At 38.8% G+C, this 23406-nt stretch overlaps 1 pseudogene; it reads right to left on the minus strand.

The window, feature by feature from the left end:
• The window catches only part of LOC100055132 (dual specificity protein phosphatase 5 pseudogene), a 29433-nt pseudogene that overhangs the window by 1137 nt on the left and 4890 nt on the right, over positions 1-23406 (minus strand).

Consider the following 23406-nt stretch of genomic DNA (forward strand, 5'->3'; position numbering starts at 1 on the left):
CAATTAATTATCAGTGACATTAAATTTAAGGAACTTAGGGATGAACCCCAAAGATCGTAAATCATCCTTAAAATTTTCTGTTTAAATCTAAAAGTAAATGTAGAAATCACATCTTGAGCTCACTCACATTTGCAGCCCCACCCATCTGTACACAGTTGTTTCACAGGTTGGTGGAAACTTGACATAGTGTCAGGGCTCTTAAACCAGGTGCTGGAACATCTGGAAGGTGTACTATTATTTGACTGGGAAATATGAATATTTAATTTTATTCAAACTCTTGTGCTAGAAACAATTCACAAGCAGAAAAGGCCTAAAAGATGGAAATTCTATGTTTTGTCAAAATAATTTCCTATGTCCTAAAAGGCTGAAATCTCTCTATGAAAAGAACTAAGGGTTTCTTTTTTTAACTGCTTGCCTTTAACATCTGTTGTCACTGTGGTTAAATGGATAACTAAGCATTATTTCACAGCAACCAGTGTTTGACAGCAACACAAGATCAGCAAACACTTGACCTTGTTTGACTAAGTGTTTTAAAACCTTTTGGTATTTTCAATATGCTTCCCAAAATTCAAATCCTAAATGATGTCTTTCTTTTGACATGAAAGTAATGAAAATTTTCAGAGGGCCCCTGGGACTTTTCAAAGAACTTATTCTCTTCCCATAAAAAGGGGGATACTAAACTAATTAGGTTTATTTAGCATGTTAAATTGCCTAAGAAGCATTGTCAAGTAAATGATGATAAACCTTCCTAGGTTATATTGCATAGGAAAATATTATTCATTATCTTAAACCTGCTACCTTGCTTCTAGTACCACAGGAGGAAAATGACCATGACTGCATTTTCTTATCTGATTTGCCTTACAGATGGCTCTTACCTAAAAGATAAGTAGTGACATAACCAGAATGGATACCCTGTCCACCTCAAGAATGTCCACTGCTCTGTTAACCCTGCTAACCCAGAGGAAGGTTTCCTTCTAAGTCCTAAGAAATTGCCACAGAAGATGAAAAACAAATATGGCAACAGAAAGGGGTAATTTTTGACACCACCATGCCGATGTGGTTTGGACCTGATAAGAAACCACAGTGCCTATTGGAGCACAATTGTCACTGCTCCAGCATATACATTAAATATCTGTTGGTCACCTGAAAAATTGATTTTATGGGGAAAACCATATTTTTGGAAATTTTCTCCTACAGTGGCTCATAAGGCAAATGCTCATTGTACTTTATGTCCTAAACATAATCCTGGGAAAACACTTCATGGGTTTCAAGGTCACTTTCCCTTTCCTAAGGGACCATTTCTTCAAATGCCACCATCTCAAGCATATATCTTGTTAATGACCTGTATTTTCTCACGTTGGGTTGAGGCCTTTCCTTGCAGAAGACTGATGACTTTAGCAGTAGGTAAATTATTATTGGAAAAGATAATTCCTGTTTGAGGAATTCTTACAAAGTCTTATCATCCCCAATCCTCAGGATTGGTGGAAAGGATTAATAGCACAATCAAAACTCAATTGGCAAACTTGGGGCTGGCCCCGTGGCCGAGTGGTTAAGTTCGCGCGCTCCGCTGCAGGTGGCCCAGTGTTTCGTTGGTTCGAATCCTGGGCGCGGACATGGCACTGCTCATCAAACCACGCTGAGGCAGCGTCCCACATGCCACAACTAGAAGGACCCACAACGAAGAATATACAACTATGTACCGGGGGGCTTTGGGGAGAAAAAGGAAAAAAATAAAATCTTTAAAAAAAAAAAAACTCAATTGGCAAACTTCCAGAAGCATTTAATCTCTCATGGCCAAAAGCTCTTCTGCTAGTACTTCTTGATCTTAGATCTTTTGGTAAACATCAGCTGTCTCATTTTGAAATAATAACAGGGCAGCCTATACAATTAGATAAGGAAATGTATGAACCAACTTTGCTTAAGGGAGATGTATTACATTCTTGTCAAGGTCTCACTGAGGTACTTAAAAGAAATGAAAGGTTAGTAGCTGATTCCTTTCTCAGAGAGCTCCTGGGAGATGCAACCTGGAGATTTTATATATTGGAAGAGGCATCAAAGAGTCTCTGGAGCCCTGTTGAAAGAACCATAATAGATACTCTTAACCAATCCATGTGCTGTAAAGTTAAAGGGCATAGACCTATGGATTCATATTTCTCATTAAAAAAATCTCTGCCTGAGTGGATTTCAACTCCTATTTCTGACACTTGACTTTGACAAAGACAAATCCTCCAAACCAGGATGAGAAGAAAACCGTTCCTGTTATAGACAGCTGTTCCAAGACACTGGACCAGGCCTGTGTTCCCAAGCTCCTATGTGCTCATTTAAACCCTTGTAGTGCTTAAACCATATACGCATTTTATAATTCTTCCATTTAAGCTTTTCAGAATAGTATCATAATTAAAGAAAGTGATTGGTTTGGAACAGATTGGTTTTGGAGGCCAGGCATTTATTGGGTGGCTCCTAATGGAAGTCACTGGTTATAGAGAACAAATTTATGAACTTGGATACCACCTGGATGGCTAGGTAACTGCACCCCGGGTTTCCCTTGGATGCAGGGAAAGATTTGCCCTGAGCTAACAACTGTTTCCTGTCTTCCTCTCCTGAAGGCCAGATGAGCTCGTTCAGTGTTCCACTGGCATGAGCTCCTCATGGCTATATATGTTCTTTCCTTGGAGCCAGAAGATGTTATATCACATATAGAAGCCCTGAATAAATTTACTCAACAAGCCCTTAATGATAGCCAAGCAGGAATAGCCTTATTAAATACTGAAATGTCTGTAATGAGATAGGCTGTCCTTCAAAATAGAATTGCCTTAGATATTTTAACTGTATTCCAAGGTGATATGTGTAGTCATTCAAACTAAGTGCTGTTTTCTTATACCTGATGAATCTTCCAGTGTGTCATCTCAGCTAAAGCATATGAAAAAGCAGGTGAATGTCTTAAGTGATCCTACATCCAGTCTTGATTTGTTTGGTTGGCTCCCTTCAGGTATTGGTTCCCTTTTGTGATCTGGATTGAAATTCCTACTTCTATTACTCCTTGGAATTCTTGTATTAATCATAATATTCAAACTAATCACTGTTTTCTTTACTCAGTGTTGTAAGACGGGCGTGCAGGCTAGATTAATGATTGCAAAGTGACTTGAGCTGGTTGATCAATCTTAGAAGTATAGATGAATTTCCTTTTCTGATAAAGACTATGCCTAAGAACTCATTTTTAAACTAATCATTTCAAGTGTTATCTGTTCTATAATTGTTGTAAACAATGTAAGCATAGGAAGTCATGTAAAAGCACATGCATGACGTATGTGCCATTATCTAAAAATAACTGACAAATTACGTAAGCTAGGAAATACTTCCCTTGTTAATATATACGTCTAGGCTTGTCCACTGTATCTGAATATTTACCCCCAACATGGATACCTGGGCAAGTCAATTAAATACAAGCCTAGCACTGAGGGACGTGATGGACCCGGGGCAGGCAGCAACCACCCAGGCACCCTGGGACAATATCTTGATCATCAAGGCTTTCTATCAAAAGATTACTGATCAAAAGGGAGAAATGACAGGAGATTTTCACATATTGAGGTATATGGGGTAACTATTTAGGTTCAAAACTGATCCAGCTTGAACTAAAAAGCCTGACTTATGGCCTACCAAACATACATTGTACCTCTGCTTTAACCATTAAAGTAAAGAATACACTCCCTGAAGATGAGAATGCATACTTCCCCTCCTATGTCAGTATCCATAAGGCCCTATTAGTAATGCACATTTTAGTCCCTTTCCAGACATCAGGGTCATGTTCACCTGCTAATTTGAGACTGAATACATCTTTGAAAGTTTTATGAATATATATCCTGGAATGTTTAATGTATGCTCTTTGTTCTAAAAAGGTATAAGATGTACTGAATACCACGCTTCTCTGGAAGCTTTCTTCCTTTCAGGAAAATGCCTTCTTGGGTTATAATCCTCAGTTTGGCTCAAGTAAAACTCACCTTTTTTCTCTTATCTATCAAAAGGATATTAGTCATTTTGGATTGACACTGGTCTAAGAATTAAATTGATGTGAGATGGAATAACAGGAGAAAAATCAGACAAAGTTTAATAACATATATACATCAGCAAAACCCAGTAAAACTGAGTAACTTGCCAAAACGGCCAAAGCCACCACCTTAAACACCATCTTCAGCTAAAGACAAAGGAGAATATTGCGGGTAGTGGTTTGGGACTTCAAAGGAGAGGAAGGCAGTCACATGGAGATGGGAAAGCAAATGTTTGCTATGCCTGGCAAAGGCAATAGGACATGGTGAGGACTTTGACCAAAGGGCCTAGTTCATATTATACTGTAGTTATGTATGGTGATAGCTCCTTGAAACAGGCTTTCTCTCTTTAATACTTTTAGGTAGTTACAGGGAAGGTCAAAGTTTCTTCCTGAGTCTTTTGTTCTCAAAAATAATCAAGCCAGGGGCCAGCCCAGTGGTGTAGTGGTTAAGTTCGTACACTCTGCTTCTGTAGCCCAGTGTTCACAGGTTCGGATCTTGGGTGTGGACTTAGCACCACTCATCAAGCCACACTGTGGCAGCATCCCATATGAAATAGAGGAAGATTGCCACAGATGTTAGCTCAGTGATGATCTTCCTCAAGCAAAAAGAGGAAGACTGGCAACAGATTTTAGCTCAGGGCCAATCTTCCTTACAAAATAAATAAATAAGCTGAAGGGTCACATTCTGGGGTGACAAATCCTGCTCCCCTACACTTCATACCCTTTGAGAATGCCTTATGAGTCCTACTGGCTGGGCTTTGATAAGCCCATTTTAAAGGATCTGTACTTTTCCATCCTTCACTCTGCTCCATTCCACCCTGATCTGTGCCACCCTTGGATAGACCTCAAAAAGATAGACAATGTGAACTTACGAATTTGTAGCTGTTCAAAAAAAATTAATCCCTAGTAACTACTGATGGAAATCTGTGGTCCGGAAATTTGCTGAAGAGGCACATCCTAGCTATTCCAATATTATGCTGCTTTGTTAAATTACAAGGATCAAGTTGCCTTTTCTGAGGGGGATCTGGCTTATTAGTATTTTTTGGTGTTACTGAAGCTTATTGACTAGAGGATTTCACATTCTCTAGTTAGTGGAGTGCACCAGCTCGGTCCTAGAGTTCAGGCGATTTGAGGAGGAGACTGGGAGAGGACTGACTGTGGAACCCAGGGCTGCTCTGTGTTTCTGATATTGAGATGCCTACTGGACACCCACTTGAAGGGGCAAGGAAGCAACTGCATTTATGAAGCTGGAGCTAGAGTGAAGTCAGAGTTAAAGACAGAAATTTAAGATTTACCTTCATTTCAATCAGGAGCAATTAACTTTTTCATGCCTTTAAGTCTGACAACAGGGTTCACACCCTCAATGTCTAAACAGACACCAAGTCTCTCCTACTCCTTCTCTCTCCCCCACCTCAACTGAATCCAAGGTACCACATGTTACCTGCCCAGTTGTAAGTCTGCTTTCACTCAATTATTGTTCAATCATATGTATTTCTCCAGTGGTTTTCCCCCTGGTAGTGCTGGAAAGTCCCAGGAATAATTCCTGCACATTTCTCCCACCCACCTATTTCCATCACTGATTAAAACTATGCTTGTGGCAGGCTCTCATTACACATTCTATTGATAGTCTAATCTACGAAGTGCAGACTTGGTGAATTAATTTTTTCTTTGACCACATCCTAGCAACTTATCACTAGCCTGTCTTTTGATCTTACTTCGTATGCTCTGAGAAAGATGGGATTCCCAGAATCAGTTACAAACACTGTAAGCCACTCATATATGGAAAAAAAATTCTCAATAGTGTGGAGATATGTTGCCTAATAGTAACTGAATTTCAGAGAACTTTAAAGATGCCATGAAAATCTGATTTTTAGAAGGACTTTGTGAATGTCTACAGTTACCTAACTTAGAAATGAGGTCATCATTTTTACTTAATTAACCAATCAGAACTCAGAGTGCAGAAAACACACATCTCCGGGAAGTAAGTAATTGAACCTTCGCCCTTGGTATGAAGGAGCTGTATGTGTCCATGTGCCCTGATTGTTACATGTCCAGGAATTTTATAAGTGGATCGTTTAAAGCTTTGGCAGCTTGAAATCAGTGATGGTGGGAGTATTTAGACCACAGGAATTGGCAAACTCTACAGATCCAGTTTTTGTTTTGTTTTCTTTTCCAAAGATCCATTTTGCCAGCATCCCACTGCTTTGGCCTCTACCAAACTATTTTAAGATCCATGATCACTGAACCATCTCTCTAGTGGATGTAGGCTTTAGAGTAAGGCCTACCTGAGTTCAAATCCTGGCTCTGTTCTTTACCAGCTGTGTGACCTTGAACAAGTTACTCATCGTCTCTGAGCCGCAGTCTCCTCATCTATAAAATGAGACCGTGAAACAACTTCACACAAGGTCATTTTGAGAATTACATGAGAGAACACATATAGAGCTCCCATCACGTAATATGACACAATCAAAGTTAATCTGTTCCCTAACCCTTTACCTAGTCCAGTTTCACCACAGGAAACACTGGGTCACTTTCAAAACAGCCTCCCCAGCTCATGAGAGAAAGCAGTGTGGGGCCTAGAGAGTAATGCACATCTGGGAGAGACAATCTCAGGAAGAAGGCAGCCGGGTCAGTTAATGGTCAGTTGGGATGCCCGGTAGACAGGCAGAGTCCTGACTCAACCAAGAACGTGTACTGGTGAAGAAACTGACAGCTTTATTTATATTAACAAAAAAACAAAGGGAGAGGAGCAATCTAAAAGTGCAACAAAAGAAAAATTAAGTGAGCTATGGTCCATACAAATAAATATACAAAACGTGAAAAATAATCTTTATGAAGAATATTAATGGCAAGAGAAAATGCCTATAAGATTTATAATATCAAATGCAAAATGTAGAGGTGGTATAACATATGTAGAAGATGTAAATGATTACACACATAAATACACATGTAATTATACTCACATGTTTGATATAAAGATGGGAAATCTATGTAAACAAATATACACAGCAGGTATTTCTTGATGGTGCAATTATCTGTAAAAGTTTATCCTCTTTATCCTTTGAGCTTTAAAAAAAATCACTTTTTTTTTAAAATAAAAAAGAACCTGTACTCACTGCAAGCCCATCTTTGGTGAAGAGCTCCCTGCAGGAGTGACGAAGGTGAAAATTTCAAATCACAAGAGGTGACAGGGCCATAGGGAGGAGAAGGCGATCAGAGCCAGTCAGGAGTCTCTGTGATCAGAAACCAACCCAAGAAGTTGGGCAGCGAGGACCAAGTAGGGATGTAGAAGTCGTGAGAGAAATGGGGGGGGGAGGGGCCATGGCATAAAATATCAGTGGGTGTTCGAGGGGAAGGACTGGGAAGAATTTCAGCCGTGGAGACTTCCAGAACATTTAAGGACGTTCCTGAGGTGCTAAGTGATTTTCCTGGGACAGGCTATCAGGAAAAGCCTGTGTCCTGGCACGGCTATAAGAGCAGGCTGAGAAACCACCTTTTGTCTTCCCAGTCACAGCAGCATTATCTGAAATAGCAAAGACTGGAAAAAACTAAATGACCACCAACAGGAAAGGAGAAAAATGAAGCATGATACATCCATACATTGGGTACTGAGGAGCCATCTGAAAGAAGGAGAAGGTTCTTTATGGACTGATGAAGAACGGTCTCCAAAATATTCTCTTACAAAAGAAGGGAGACAACGTGATACACAGTGTGAACAGATATAGTTTGTATAAAAAGAGTGGAGAAGGGATTGGGAGGGAGCTTCACGGTATATGCCTTTCCACATTTTGAACTATGTGAGTATTGCTTATTTACTAAAAAAATTAAAAGGAAGAGAAACCTTGTTTTATATGTTTGAGCTATAGTCAAGTTTTGAAGGGCTGAGATTATAGTTTCTTGGTCAAGGTGATTTTTTTTTTTGTGGTCCTGTCCGATGTGGAATTTCTGGAAGAGAAAAAAGAAGAAACTGTGATCAAGGTCAAACTTTCCTTGTTGAGATTAAGCCACTAATCTTTTATGACAAAGCTCTGACTGAGGATGACCTTATCCACTGTCCACCTGGAATTGCTGTTAAATGTGTACGGGCTACGCTCTAGTGGAAGGATGAGGACATTGCAGAATTTTATACCAAGAATATTGCACTAAAATAAATTGCCAGAATGTGAGATACATGCAATTACAAATACATATGTATGTGAAGATACATACATTATATTTTTCACAAATATTAGAGAATTGACAAAAACTCATACTTTGTAAATACACTGCAGTATAAAAATGATAAAAAATCAAAAGAAAACCCATGGCCTACACATATACTAAAGATTTTCAAGGTGCTCAATGTCTGATGAATGTTATTTCATTATTATTCTTTGAATAACTGCTCTCAGGCTTTAAGTAAGCATGTTTTTTTCCAGCTTTATTGAGATACAATTGACGTATAACAAACTCATGTTTATGTCATATATGTCACAAGGAAATATATTATAATGTGTATAACATGATGATTTGGTATATGTATATACTGCAAAATGATTATACAATAAGGTTAGCTCACATCCATCACCTCCATAGTTAACCTTGTGTGTATGTGGTGAGAACATTTAAGATCCACTCTCTTAGCAACTTCAAGTATCCAATACAGTGTTGTTAACTGTAGTCACCATGCTGTACATCACAACCCCAGAACTTGTTCATCTTACATCTGGAAATTTGTACCCTCTGACCACCTCCACCCATCCCACCCCCACCCCCAATGCTGGAAACCATCACTATGTTCTAATTCAATGAGAAGCCTGCCCATCGAATGCTCTTGAAGAGAAGGGGAGAGGGGAAACAGCTCTAATGTTTCCCAGGTTTTTTTTAGAGTCCCCATATAGGTGAGATCATACAGTAAATGTCTTTCTCTGTCTGACTATTTCACCCAGCATAATGCCCTCAAGGCTCATCCGTGTTGCCACAAATGTCAGGATTTCCTTCTTTTTTATAACGAATAATGTTACATTGTATTATATATACACATTTTCTTTATCCATTCATCCATTGATAGACACTTAGGTTATTTCCATGTCTTGGCTATTGTAAATAATGCTGCAATGAACATAGGGGCTCAGATATCTGTAGTGATTTCATTTCCTTCAGTTATATACACAGAAATGGAATCACTGGATCATATGGTAGTTCTAGTTTTAAGTTTTTGAGCAACCTCCATACTGTTTTCCATAGTGGCTGCACCAGTTTACATCCCATCATCAGTGCATAAGGATTCCCTTTTCTCCACATCCTTTCCAGCGCTTGTTATTTTTTGTCTTTTTGATAATAGCCATTCTGACAAGCGTGAGGCGCTATCTCATTGTGGTTTTGACTTGCATTTTCCTGATGATTAGTGAGGACTCATGTTGGCAACAGACTTGTTGCTTCTCTCTCTGCTGCCTTCTCTCTTGGGTGAAGTGGTATTCTCAGGTTAAAAAGGCCTTCAGGGAAAAACTCTGTTGTGTCAAGAGTCATGCAGACCACTTATGTGACAGCCCCCTGACTAGCATTGCTCTGCCAAGGCTAACCGAGCTCTTACCAGATCCCCCCATAAAGACTATGTCAGTCAGTCTACTGGAAAACCAGGGCAGATTTTTCTCTCTAAACTAGGAAAAAAATGCCACTCAGCATGGCAGGATGGACAATCACTTCTATCTATCTCTATCTCTTTTTATCTCTATAATCTATACCTATATCTACATCTATATCTACCTTCCTTTGAAGCTACTTTTCTCTAGAGCAAGGCTCAGCAGCTTATTAACCATGAGCACAATCATAGAAACCAAGCAATGCTTCCTGGTGGCACACCAGGTATGAAAGAGAGGAAAGAAGGAGAAAAGTAAAGCAAAATCCTCCGGAATGGAATGAAATGTTAACACTTGAGGAAATCAGAATAGAGGAGAAAAGAAGCAGAAGAAATTACCATTTAGTGAGCCACTGTGTGTGCACTTTACACACATTATCTCATTTAGTCCTCACACCAGTCCTATAAAGGACAAATCACTTTCTCTCATTGTAGAGACAGGGAAAGCAGGACTCTGAGAGTTACTGTATCTGTGATTACCCTACCTGTAAACAGCACAGCTGGGGTCTGAAGGCAGGTGTGACTAGAGAGCCAACTCTACTAGCCTGACTCTCAGGGAGAGAAGGGAGGAATGAAAGGCAAGAGAGCAAAGAAGCAAGGAGGAGGTAATAGAAGGGAATGGTAAGATGCCAACCAGAACTGCTGACTGAGTGTCAGGGTCTCTCATATCACATATTGTGAGCTAGAACATCTTTTCTAATTTCCCCGTGTGAGCCATGCTGATTACTGAGCAATTAATAAAATTTACTCAAGATCTCGATGTGTATTGATTAAGTGATGTCACTGAGGCTGTTAAGTACATCTTTGAAAGCTTCCCGTGGAGTTGCTGACTTCCTGGAGAAGCCTGCCCATCGAATGCTCTTGAAGAGAAGGGGAGAGGGGAAACAGCTCTAATGTTTCCCAGGTTGATGGTTACTAACTTGGGATGGCCTGCTTATCACCTGACTAACCAGAAAGTTTGAGGGTAGCTCCATTATGTTGATGTTTAACAATTATTTGGGACAAATTAAAGTGAGATAAATTTTGATTTTATATTCCACAGTACCTACTCTGAAGAATACAGAAACCTAAACATTGACCAATTATGAAATATAGTTCCAAAGAACAAAAAAAAAAAAAACCCAAAATACATTTCTCCATGAAAGGCACAATGAATTCTCAATCATCATCTTGGCGTGAAGAGTAGTCACCTGAGAATCTTGGGAAATAATTGATCACCTTTGATGCAAAAACTCTTCCACGCACACATACACACAAGCACACAAACACGCACTCCCACATTTTTAAAACATGAAAGAAGTAACATTTGTTAGTTCAAATATCCTCTTGGTGTTTAAGGCTATCCTGTCACTAGAAGCTTGATAAGAAAGTCTTGATAATCAATTGTCAATGAAGGAGTAAGAGAAAAAGTAAGTGAATGAAGTCCGCATGGTAGGCAATGGGTGGGTGCCAACATTTACCTAATGTAAAATAGAAGGGATTCTACTTTGGGCAGGAAGAGAGACCAGATTACCCATGAGATCTTTTCCAGCACTGTAATACTAAGAGCCTGTTCAAAGGAGACTGACTTCTTGTGTCTTTCCCTACACTGACTTTTCGAGAAAACACCAGCCTTCTCACGCTTCTTGTAAAACCAGCAATGAACCTGCAACCCTGTGAACTTCATGTCCCAAAAGTTAGTGGAGTGTGTGATGGAAGGTAGCAGTAGCCAAGCCAATGCACTGTATCATGTATATGAACATCTTTGTATAAGCAGTTTGCAGGACTTAAGCTAGTCCCATCACATTTTCCTATCACAGTGGCCACACTCTGGAGAAACATAGGGACCCAAACACTCACTTATAATAAAAACTGGCTTTCAAGGGACCAAAACTAAAAGAAAAGAAATGTTTCTTGTCTAAAAGAATGATGAAGTTAGCGATTGACTTGGCCACAGAATTTGTTAGGGTCTTCAGGCACCTGATATTTCTAGAGGTTCCGTTGTTCTTTTAAAGTGCATCAGCTGAAACAAGCGAACTTAAGGTAGAGAATATAGGTGTGGATAAATAGTTTACTGGTTATTTCCTTCTTTATTTCTGATTGAATTTAAGGGAGGAAAAAAACCCAACAGCAACATCTTAACAAATCAACAAATTAATTGCTTCATCATATATAAAAACAAGACAACAAAAATAACTTTCTTGAGTTAGAGGGATATTTTATTAGCATGCTACATTAAGATTAATAGTTAAGAATGTTATGCTGGCAGCTACACCAAGAAGTAAATATTGTTACCTATGAATTCTGTGGTAACCACAAACCAAAAAACTATAATAGACACAGAGAAAATAATGAGAAAGGAATCAAAATATAACACTAAAAGTAGTCATCAAATCACAATGGAAAAGGGCAAGAGAAGAAGAAAGGAACAAGAGAAGAACTACAAAAACATCAGTAAACAATTAACAAAATGGCAATAAGAACATATTACTTAAATAATTTATGAAAATGTAAATGGACTAAATACTCCATTGAAAAGACACAGGGTGGGGCCAGCCAAATGGCATAGTGGTTAAGTTCACATATTCCTCTTTGGCAGCCTGGGCTTTGCTGGTTTGGATCCTGGATGTGGACCTATGCACCACTCATCAAGCCATGCTGAGGAAGTTTCCCAAATACAAAATACAGGAAAATTGGCACATATGTTTCCTCAGGGACACTTTTCCATGCCAAAAATAAATAAATAAGTAAGTAAATAAATTACATATGGTGGCTGAATGGATTAAAAAAACAAGACCTATATATATGCTACCTACAAGAGACACACTTCAGATCTAAATACATTCATATACTGAAAGTGAAGGGATAGAAAAAAAATATTCCAAGCAAAAGTAAACAAAAGGAAAGCTAAGGTAGCAATACTTACATCAGACAAAATAGACTTTAAAACAAAAACTTAACAAGAGACAAAGAAGGACATTACATAATGATAAAGAAAACAATCCAACAAGAGGATATAAAACTTGTAAATATCTATGCACCCAACATAGGAGAGATTCAATGTAATCCCTGTTAATATTGCAATGGCATTTTTCACTGAAATAGAACAAATAGTCCTCCTGTTTGCATAGAACCACGAAAGACTTCAAATAGCCAAAGCAATCTTGAGAAACAAGAACCAAGCTGGAGGCATCATGCTCCCCATCTTCAAACTATACCCCAAAGCTACAGTAATGAAAACAGCATGGCACTGGCACAAAAACAGACACATAGATGAATGGAACAGAATAGAGAGCCCTGAAACCTATATGGTCAATTAGTCTAGGACAAAAGAAGCAAAATATACAATGAGGAAAAGACAGTTAGTGTTCTTCAACAGTTAGTGTTAGGAAAACTAGACAGATACATGCAAAAGAACGAAACTGGACAACTTTCTTATACTGTATACAAAAATAAACTAAAAATGAATTAAAGCCTTAAATATAAGATCTGAAAGCATAAAACTCCTAAAAGAACACATAGGTAATAAAGTCTTTGACATCTGTGTTAGCAATATATTTTGGATGTGTCTCCTCAGGTAAGGACAACAAAAGCAAAAATAAATAAATTGGACTACATCAAAATAAAAAGCTTTTGCAAAGTGAAGGAAACAATCAACAAAGCAAAAAGGTAACCTACTAAATGGGAGAAGATATTTGCAAATGATATATCCAATAAAGAGTTAATATCCAAAGTAGATAAGGAATTCAATATCAAAAAAACAAACAATTTGATTAAAAAATGGGTACAGGACTTGAATAGACATTTTCCAAAGAAGACATGAAGATGGCCAACAGACACATGAAAAACTGCTCAATGTTGAGGCTGGCCCAGTGGTGCAGCAGTTAAATTCACACATCCTGCTTTGGCAGCCTGGGGTCACCAGTTCAGATCCCAGGAGTGGACCTATGCACTGCTTGTCAAGCCATCCTGTGGTAGGCATCCGACATATAAAGTGAAGGAAGATGGACATGGATGTTAACTCAGGGCCAGTCTTCCCCAGCAGAAAAGAGGATGATTGGCAGCAGATGTTGGCTCAGGGCCAATCTTCCTCAAAACGAAAAACAAAAAACAGAAAAAACTTCTCAAGGTCACAAATCATGAGAGAATTGCAAATCAAGACCACCATGTGATATCATCTCACACCTGTCAGAATGGCTATTATCAAAAAGACAAGAAATAACTCATATTGGCAAGGATGTGGAGAAAAGGGAATCCTCATGTAATGTTGGTGGGAATGTAAATTGGTGCAACCACTATGGGAAACAGTATGGAGGTTCCTCAAAAAATTAAAAATAGAACTACTGGAGGAGTGACTTCAGCATCATGGCAGAGTGAGCTCTCCCCTTGAACTCTCCCCTCTATGATACAACAAAAAGGACATTAGTGCACCAACAGAGGACATTCACACAACACAAAAGATGTCTGAGAGACCCACACAGCCATACGTAGGAAGGTGGTGGTGCTGGGCACATCAGAGGAAATGGAAGGTGGTAAGGGGGAGATTTAGTTTTTGAACAGAAGGGACCATGGGACTGGCCACAGCTCTGAGAGGAAAGGTGGGGGGTGGTCCTCCAAAGGAACACAATCACTCTCCAAGTTCCCTCACAACCTCTGGGGAAAGCCCCAAACATAGAGGTGACTAAGCTATTGCAGGGATGTCTTCATCAAGCTAGCACCACAGGAGAGCAAATAGCGAGGGCCCAGGGAGAATGTCCCTGAGATCATGCAGGCGAAAGACAGTGCCCCTCCCCCTGCCCAGTGCTCCAGCTCTATGATTGGCCAGACCACCTCATAGAAAGAAAAGGAGCCAACAGCTGGAGCTAGGGAGCCATGGATTGTGGCAGGCTCAGAATACACATCTCTTAATTCCCCACTCACTGGCAGCAGGTGGAAGCTGCAACCAGATACTATCACTTTGTGGAGGCAAAAACCCACACCATCAAGCAGCATGAAAAAATATCTTAAATCTCCAGATCATAAGGAAAACAACAAGTACCCAGAAGTCAATCCTGAAGGCACAGAAACTCATAAAATAAATGACAGAGAATTCAAAATAGCTATCATAAAAAACTCAATGAGTTACAGGAAAATACAGAAAGACATTTAAATGAAATCAGGAACATCTTCACAAAAGAGATTGAAACTATAAAGAACCAATCAGAACTGCTGGACATGAAAAACAGAATGGATGAGAGAAAGAAAAATCTAGATTCCCTAAAAAGTAGAGCTGGTATTATAGAGGACTGAATAGCAATTTAGAGGACAGAAATATAGAAATGCTTCAGATGGAGGAGGAGAGAGAACTAAGACTAAAAAGAAATGAAGAAATTCTCCAAGAAATATCTGACTCAATTAGGAAATGCAACATGAAGATTATAGGTATTCCAGGGGAAGAAGAGAGGGAGAATGGAGCAGAAAGCTTGTTCAAATAAATACTAGTGGAGAACTTCTCAAATTTAGGGAAGAAGCTGGAAATACAAGTGAAAGAAGTCAATGGAGCTCCTAACTACATCAATTTTAAAAATGCCTTCTCCAAGGCATATATAGTAGTAAAACTGGCAAAAGCCAGTGACAAAGAAAAAATATTAAGGGCAGCAAAGCAGAAGAAAATAACCTACAAAGGAACCTGTATCAGGCTTTCAGTGGATTTCTCAGGAGAAACCTTACAGGCTGGGAGAGAGTGGAATGATATATTCAAAATTCTGAAAGACAAAAACTTTCAGCCAAGAATACTCTATCCAGTGAAAAAATTCTTCAGAGATGATGGAGAAAGGAAAACTTTCCAAGATAAACAAAAGCTAAGGGAGTTCATTGCCATGAGATACCCTCACACAATAAATCCCGAAGAAGTCATTAATATCAGAAAATAAAATAGGAAAGGGATTACAAACCCCTGAGCAAGGAGATAAATAGGAAGGCAATAATCAGAAAATTGCAGCTCTCTATGAGAACAGGTTAGTAAATATTTAACTATATCATTAAAGATAAATGGAAGGAAAATACCATAACAAATAAAATCTCATCACTTTAACCACAAACTCACAACACAAGATGGAATAAGATATGACACTAATAACTTAGAAGGGGAAGAGGAGAGGGATGGAATCAGCTTAGCCTAAGGAAATAAGAGGCTACTAGAAAATGAACTATCACATCCATGAGACTTTTTTATCCAACCTAATGGTAATCACTAAACAAATAATTAGACCAGAGACACAAATGATAAACAAGGAGAAAACTACCCAAACTAAAATTATAGAAAACTACCTAACTGTATTGGTAGTCTGAATTACACAGGACGAGAAACAAAGGAAATGCAGAAGAACTGGAAAACAAGTGATAAGGTGGCAGCATTAACCCTCATATATCAATAACCACTTTAAATGTAAATGGACTGAATTCTCCAATCAAAAGACACAGAGTGTCAGAATGGATTGAAAAACAAGACCCAACAACACACTGCCTCCAGGAAACACATCTGAACTTCAAAGACAAACACTGGCTCAGAGTGAAGAGATGGACGACAATACTCCAAGCTAATGGCAAACAAAAGAAAACAGCTTTTGCAAAACTGATATCAGACAAAGAAGACTTCAAGATAAAACAGGTAAAGAGAGTCAAAGAGGGGCAGTTTTTAATGATAAATGGGACTCTCCACCAAGAAGACATAACACTTATAAATACTTATGTACCCAACACAGGAGCACCAAAGTACGTAAAGCAACTTTTTAACAAACCTAAAAGGAGATATTAACAGGAACACAATAATAGTAGGGGACCACAACACCCCTCTTCCTTCAATGGATAGATCATCCAGACAAAACGTCAACAAGGAGGGGCCGGCCTGGTGGCACAGCAGTTAAGTTCACACATTCTGCTTTGGCAGCCCAGAGTTTGATGGTTCAGATCCCCAGTGCAGACCTTGCACACTGCTTGGCAAGGCATGCTGTGGTAGGTGTCCCACATATAAAGTAGAGGGAGATGGGCATGGATGTTAGCTCAGGGCTAATCTTCCTCAGCAAAAAAGAGGAAGATTGGCAGCAGATGTTAGCTCAGGGCCACTCTTCCTCAAAAAAAAAAGTTAACAATGAAATAGTGGATCTAAATGAAACACTAGACCAGATGGACTTAATAGATATATATAGAAAACTCCGTCCCAAAACAGCAGAATATGCATTCTTCTCAAGTGTGCATGGAACAGTCTCAAGGATAGACCATATATTGGGAAACAAAGCAAGCCTCAATAACATTAAGAAGACTGAAATCATATCTAGCATCGTTTCTGACCCAAAAGCTATGAAACTAGAAATCAACTACAAGAAAAAAGCTGGTAGAAGGACAAAGAATGTGGAGACTAAACAACATGCTATTGAACAACAAATGGATGATAGAAGAAATTAAAGGATAAATAAAAAATATCTGGAGACAATGAAAATGAAAACACACCATACCAACTCACATGGGATGCAGCAAAAGCAGTCCCAAAAGGGAAATTAATAGCTATACAGGCTCACATCCTAAAACAAGAAAAATCTCACATAAGCAACCTTAAATGACACCTAACAGAATTAGAAAAAGAACAAAGCCCAAACTCAGCAGAAAGAAGGAAACAATAAAAAAATTACAGCAGAAATAAATGAAATCGAAACAAAAAGACAGTAGAAAGGATCAATGAAACTAAGAGCTGTTCCTTTGAGAATATACACAAAATTGACAAACCCTTAGCCAGACTCACTAAGAAAAACAAGAGAAGGCACAAATAAATAAAAGTAGAAATGAAAGAGGAGGAATTACAATGGATACCACAGAAATACAAAGGATTATAAGAGGATACTGTAAAAAAAATATGCCAACAAATTGGACACCCTAAAGAAATGGATAAATTATTGTACTCATACAACATCCCAAAACTGAATCAAGAATAAATAGAGATTCTGAATAGACAAATAACAAGTAAAGAGATTGAAACTGTAATCAAAAACCTCCCAAGAAACAAAATTTCAGGACCAGATGACTTCTCTGGAGAATTCTACAGAACATTCAAAGAAGATTAAACACCCATCCTTCTCAAACTCATCTGAAAAATTGAAGAAGATGGAATGCTTCCTAACTCATTCTATGAGGCCAAAATTACCTGATACCAAAACCAGAAAAGGACAACACAAAGAAGGAAAATTACAGGCCAATATTGCTGATGAGCATAGATGAGAAAATCCTCAACAATATATTGGCAAATTGAATACAGCAATACATTAGAAGGATCATACAGCATGATCAAGTGGGAGTTATACCATGGACACAGGGATGGTTCAGCATTCACAAATCAATAAATGTGATACACCATATTAACAAAATCTGGAATAAAAACAACATGATCATGTTAATAGAGGCAGAGAAAGCATTTGACAAGACCCAACATCCATTTATGATAAAAACTCTCAATAAAGTGGGTATAAAAGGAAAGTATCTCGACAAAATAAAGGCCATATGTGACAAACCTACAGACAACATCATACGTAATGGTGAAAAACTGAAAGCCACCCTTCTGAGAACAGGAAAAAGACAAGGGGCACACTCTCACCACTCCTATCCAACACAGTACTGGAGGTTTGGGCCAGAGCAATTAGTCAAGAAAAAGAAATAAAAAGTATCCAAATTGCAAAGGAAGAAGTAAAACTCTTGATGTTTGTGGATGACATGATTCTATATATAGAAAACCCTAAGGAATCCATGAGAAAACTTTTGGAAATAATCAACAGCTACAGCAAAGTTGCAGGGCACAAAATTGAGTTACAAAAATCAGTTGCATTTCTATATCCTAATAACAAACAACCAAAAAGAGAAGTCAGGAACACAATCCCATTTACAATCCCAACAAAAAGAGTAAAATATCTAGGAATAAATTTAACCAAGCAGGTGAAAGACTCATACATTGAAAACTATAAGACATTATTGTAAGAAATCAAAGAAGACATAAAGAAATGGAATGATATTCCACACTCACGGATTGGAAGAATAAACATAGTCAAAATGTCCATATTACCTAAACAATCTACATATTCAATTCAATTCCTATCAGAATCCCAACAACATTGTCACAAAAATAGAACAAAGAATCCTAAACTTTATATGGAACATTGAAAGACCCTGAATTGCCAAAGCAATCCTGAGAAAGAAGAACAAAGATGGAGGCATCACAATCCTTGACTACAAAGCTATAGTAATCAAAACAGCATGGTAGGGGCACAAAAACAGGCACACAGATCAATGCAACAGAATTGAAAGCCCAGAAATAAAACCACATATCTGTGGATAGCTAATCTTCGACAGAGGAGCCAAGAATATTCAATGGGGAAAGGAAAGTTTCTTCAACAAATTGTGTTGGCAAAACTGGACAGCATATGCAAAACAACGAAAGTAGACCATTATCTTATGCTATACACAGTAATTAACTCAAAATGGATTAAAGAATTGGACGTGAGACCTGAACCCCTAAAACTCCTAAAAGAACAAGTAAGCAGTGAACTCTTTGACATTGGTCTTAGCAGCATGTTTTTGAAGACCATGTCTACTCAGCAAGGGAAACAAAAGAAAAAACAAATGGGACTACATCAGACTAAAGAGCTTCTGCAAGGTAAAGGAAATGAGGAACAGAACAAAAAGACAATCCACCAACTGGGAGAAAATATTTGCAATTCATATATCCAAGAAGGGGTTAATCTCCAAAATATATAAAGAACTCATACAACTCAACAATCGAAAAATCAAACAACCTGACCAAAAATGGGCAAAGAATATAAACAAACATTTTTCCAAAGAAAATATAGAGATGGCCAATAAGCACATGAAAAGATGTTCAGCATCATTAATCATTATGGAAATGCAAATCAAAACTGCAATGAGCTATCACCTTACACCTGTCAGAATGGCTGTAATCACCAAGACAAAAAATAACAAATGTTGGAAAGGATGTGGAGAAAAGGGAACCCTGGTGGGAATGCAAACTGGTGCAACCACTATGGAAAACAGGATGACGATTTCTCCAAAAATTGAAAACAGACATACCATATGACCTAGCTATCCTACTACTGGGTGTTTATCCAAAGACCTTGAAATCAACAATTCAAAGAGACTTATGCAACCCTATGTTCAGTGCAGCATTATTTACGATAGTCAAGATGTGGAAGCAACCCAAGTGCCCAACAAATGATGAATGGATAAAGAATATGTGGTATATATATATACATACAATGGAATACTACTCAGCCATGAAAAAGACAAAACCATCCCATTTGCAACAACATGGATGGACTTTGAGGGTATCATGGTAAGCAAAATAAGCCAGACAGAGAAAGACAAACACCAAGTGATTTCACTCATATGTGGAAGATAAACAAACACATGGACAAAGAGAAGAGATTAGTGGTTACCAGAGGGGAAGGTGGTTGGGGAGTGGATGAAAGGGGTAAAGGGGCACATACATATGGTGACTGACAATAATAATGTACAATTGAAATTTCACGTTATAAACTGCTATGACCTCAATAAAAAAAAAGAGAATAATACCTGGTTATTTATGGATTCCTCAAGGCTTCCTCAGTCCTGTGGTTTATCATTCCATCACTCTTCCTATTAATGCTCCCACCTGGAGGATTTACCTAATGGGAAGAGGGAGGAGCAAATGGAAAAGTACATCAGGAAACTTCCAGTGACAAGAGAGAGAAATGCCAAATAGAATGATTGAGAAAAGACGGGGGTTTATTATCTCACATAACAAGAAATTTGGAAATCCAGTGTTGATTGCTTCAGTGGCCAACACCTCATTGAAAACCCGCAGTCTTTCCATTTTGCTCTTGTCCTTTCCCTAGCCTGTCTTCCTCTGAGCTGCATTGTCTGCTCCATATCCAAACATCACCACCCCAAGCTGCAACAACCAGAGACAGAAAAGGGCCCATTTCCCCAGTTCATCTCTTTTTAAGAGGAAAGAAAACTCCCTCAGCCTTCCCTTCGCATCTCATTATCCAGAATACATCATTACACCTTCCTAAACTGATCTCTGGCAAGGAGAATGGAAATACAAGGATTGGGACGGGCTGAACGAGATTCACCCCTGAACACCCAAACAGAGTCAGAACACTGATGGCCAGGAAGAGTGGAGAGAGGGAGGCAAAAAATGAGTTTCAGGAAGCAACCAACAACATCCATTTTAAGAAACTAGAAATTTAATTTGCCCGATGATTAAAGGAACTTGATGGGGCCAGACTGGTGGTGCAACAGCTAAGTTTGCATGTTCCATTTCTGTGGCCCAGGCTTTACCGGTTTGGATCACAGGTGCAGACATGGCACCGCTTGTCAAGCCATGCTGTGGCAGGCATCCCACATATAAAGTACAGGAAGATGGGCATGGACGTTACAGCAGGGCCAGTCTTCCTCAGCAAAAAAAGGAGGATTGGCTGCAGATGTTAGCTCAGGGTTACTTTTCCTCAAAAGAAAAATAAATAAAAGAACTTGATGATAAAAATAATGCCTATTTCCTATGACCTATTTTTATCCATTACTGAAATGGATCCTGGAGGGTACAAACATGAGTTATGGTCCTTACCCTCAATGAGTTTCCAATCTAGTATAGAATCCAAGCATATTCAATTCTACAGATGCTTATATAGCAGCTGCTGGGTGCAAAAGTTGATGTTAGAAGCTAAGTTAAGATCGACTGAAGGAAGTCTGTGCTTGCAAAGGGCTTACATTACAATACAGTAGGAAGGTTTACATCAATGTCATACCTCCCAGAGCCTTAACAAACAAAAGGCCAAGAGATTCCATGGGAAAAGAAACCATTTAAAAACAGCTACTTGAGTGCTTGCGATATCCAGGCACTGCCCTAAGGGCTTCAAATGTACGATCCTATTAATCCTCAGAAGGATCCCCTTATCTAGATACTATGATTTCCCCCATATTACGGATGGGTAAAGGGTTAGCATGCTCAGTATCACACAGCTAATCCATGGTGTGGTCGGCATGTCAACCCAAATCTCTCTAGCACTGAAGTCCATGTGCTTAACCACTGCATAAGGTCACCTTCTTATCCAACTGGAGTTCCTTTTATTTTTTATAACAGCTTTATTGAGATATGATTCACAAAACACACAGTTCACCCATATAAAGCGTGTAATCCAAAGGTTTTTACTATATTCACAGTTGTGCAACCATCACCACAACTGATTTTTGAATATTTCCATCACCCCAAAAGAAAACTCTGTACCCTTTTAGCAGTTACTCCTAATTTCTCCCCACCGTGAGCAACCACTAATTTACTTTCTGTCTCTATAGATTTGCCTTTTCTTGATCATTTCATATAAACAAAATGAGACAAAATGCAATCTTTTGTGACTGGCTTCTTTTATTCAGCGTATTTTCAAGGTTCCTGCCCAGCTGGTATTTGAGAAGATGCTTACTGGTGAAAGGGTCAGGGTCAGAGAAACCAGGAGGAGAAGGGAGTATGAGGCAAGACAGAGGCAGGAGAGTCCCAGGCCTGCTCCCCCAACAACCGTGCTCCAGCCTCAGCAAAGTTAGCACAGACATCATTACATAACAGATGAGAAGGTCAGAAATCTACTTACCAAAGTCAACCATTGCTTCCTCATTGACGTTTGCTATGCCGGGACTGAACTGGTTGTCATCATGATCACCTTACTTATTTAACCCTTACCACCTTTTCCAAACTGTCTCTTGGATTCTTCAAATGTTCTGGGAATTGACAACCCATTAAAGTGAGCAAAAAAGAGATGCATTTTTGCTTTCATCCAAAGAAATATTCGTCTTCTGAAATAAAAAGAACAGTGAAATAAAGCATTAACGGAAGAGTTTTGTAAATGCAGGGAGAAAATAGGAGGACAAATTGCTGGGCAGATCTGTGTGGAGAAGGCTGCTTTTAGCGAAATGGCTCTCTGAAAAAAACACCTTCTCATGTTGCCTTCCAGCTGCCTCCCAACAAGTTCCTGAGATTCATGTATTTTTGAGTTAGCAGTAGTCTTCAATACTTTTTTTTCTATTTTGCTTGTATCCATTCCTTTCATTTCAGCTTCTCGTCCAACAGCCACTGACTCCCTGATGAGAAGAATCTGAAAAAGGTTTCTTCATGCTGCATCTTTTCAAATTTGTACTAGAATTGTTCATCTTTAGTGTCCAGAAACTATTCTGTAGCGACTTTGGCCAGGCCTAGCATAGAAAATTCCCCAGAGGTCAACTGATACCATTTGGCCCAAAACCTCAACCTCTCAACACAGGATTAGTCCTTCTGGCTTCACTAGTCTCATCTTAAAACTGCAGGTTGAGGCTGGCCCCACCAAGTCATTTTGTTAGCAGGAACTATCAGGTGTGGTAGGAGGGCCCATGATGGATAACACACACCTTCCTACCTCTTGGGAAGTTCCAAGAGTTTAGAAGTTGACTAGGGGGAAAGGCCAGACTTATCTTTATTCGAGGCCAAATTCCTAACTACAAACTTAGAAACAATGACTCCACCAAACTCTCGTTCAGGTAGAAGATGTGATGCGTTTGAGAATGCACTAAATTTCCTTAATTTCAAATTTCTCAAATTCAATCAAACTCTAGATGAGCAAGTAATATGTTCTCTCCACTGCCTTGTCTAATTCATTTTTAAGAGATTGACTTTGTGGGACAAAGTGGCAGTGTCTTTGTCCTTTGAGTGTTCTCCATTGTG

This window comes from Equus caballus, chromosome 23 (assembly GCF_041296265.1).
Source record: "Equus caballus isolate H_3958 breed thoroughbred chromosome 23, TB-T2T, whole genome shotgun sequence".
In the NCBI taxonomy this organism is placed as follows: Eukaryota; Metazoa; Chordata; class Mammalia; order Perissodactyla; family Equidae; genus Equus; species Equus caballus.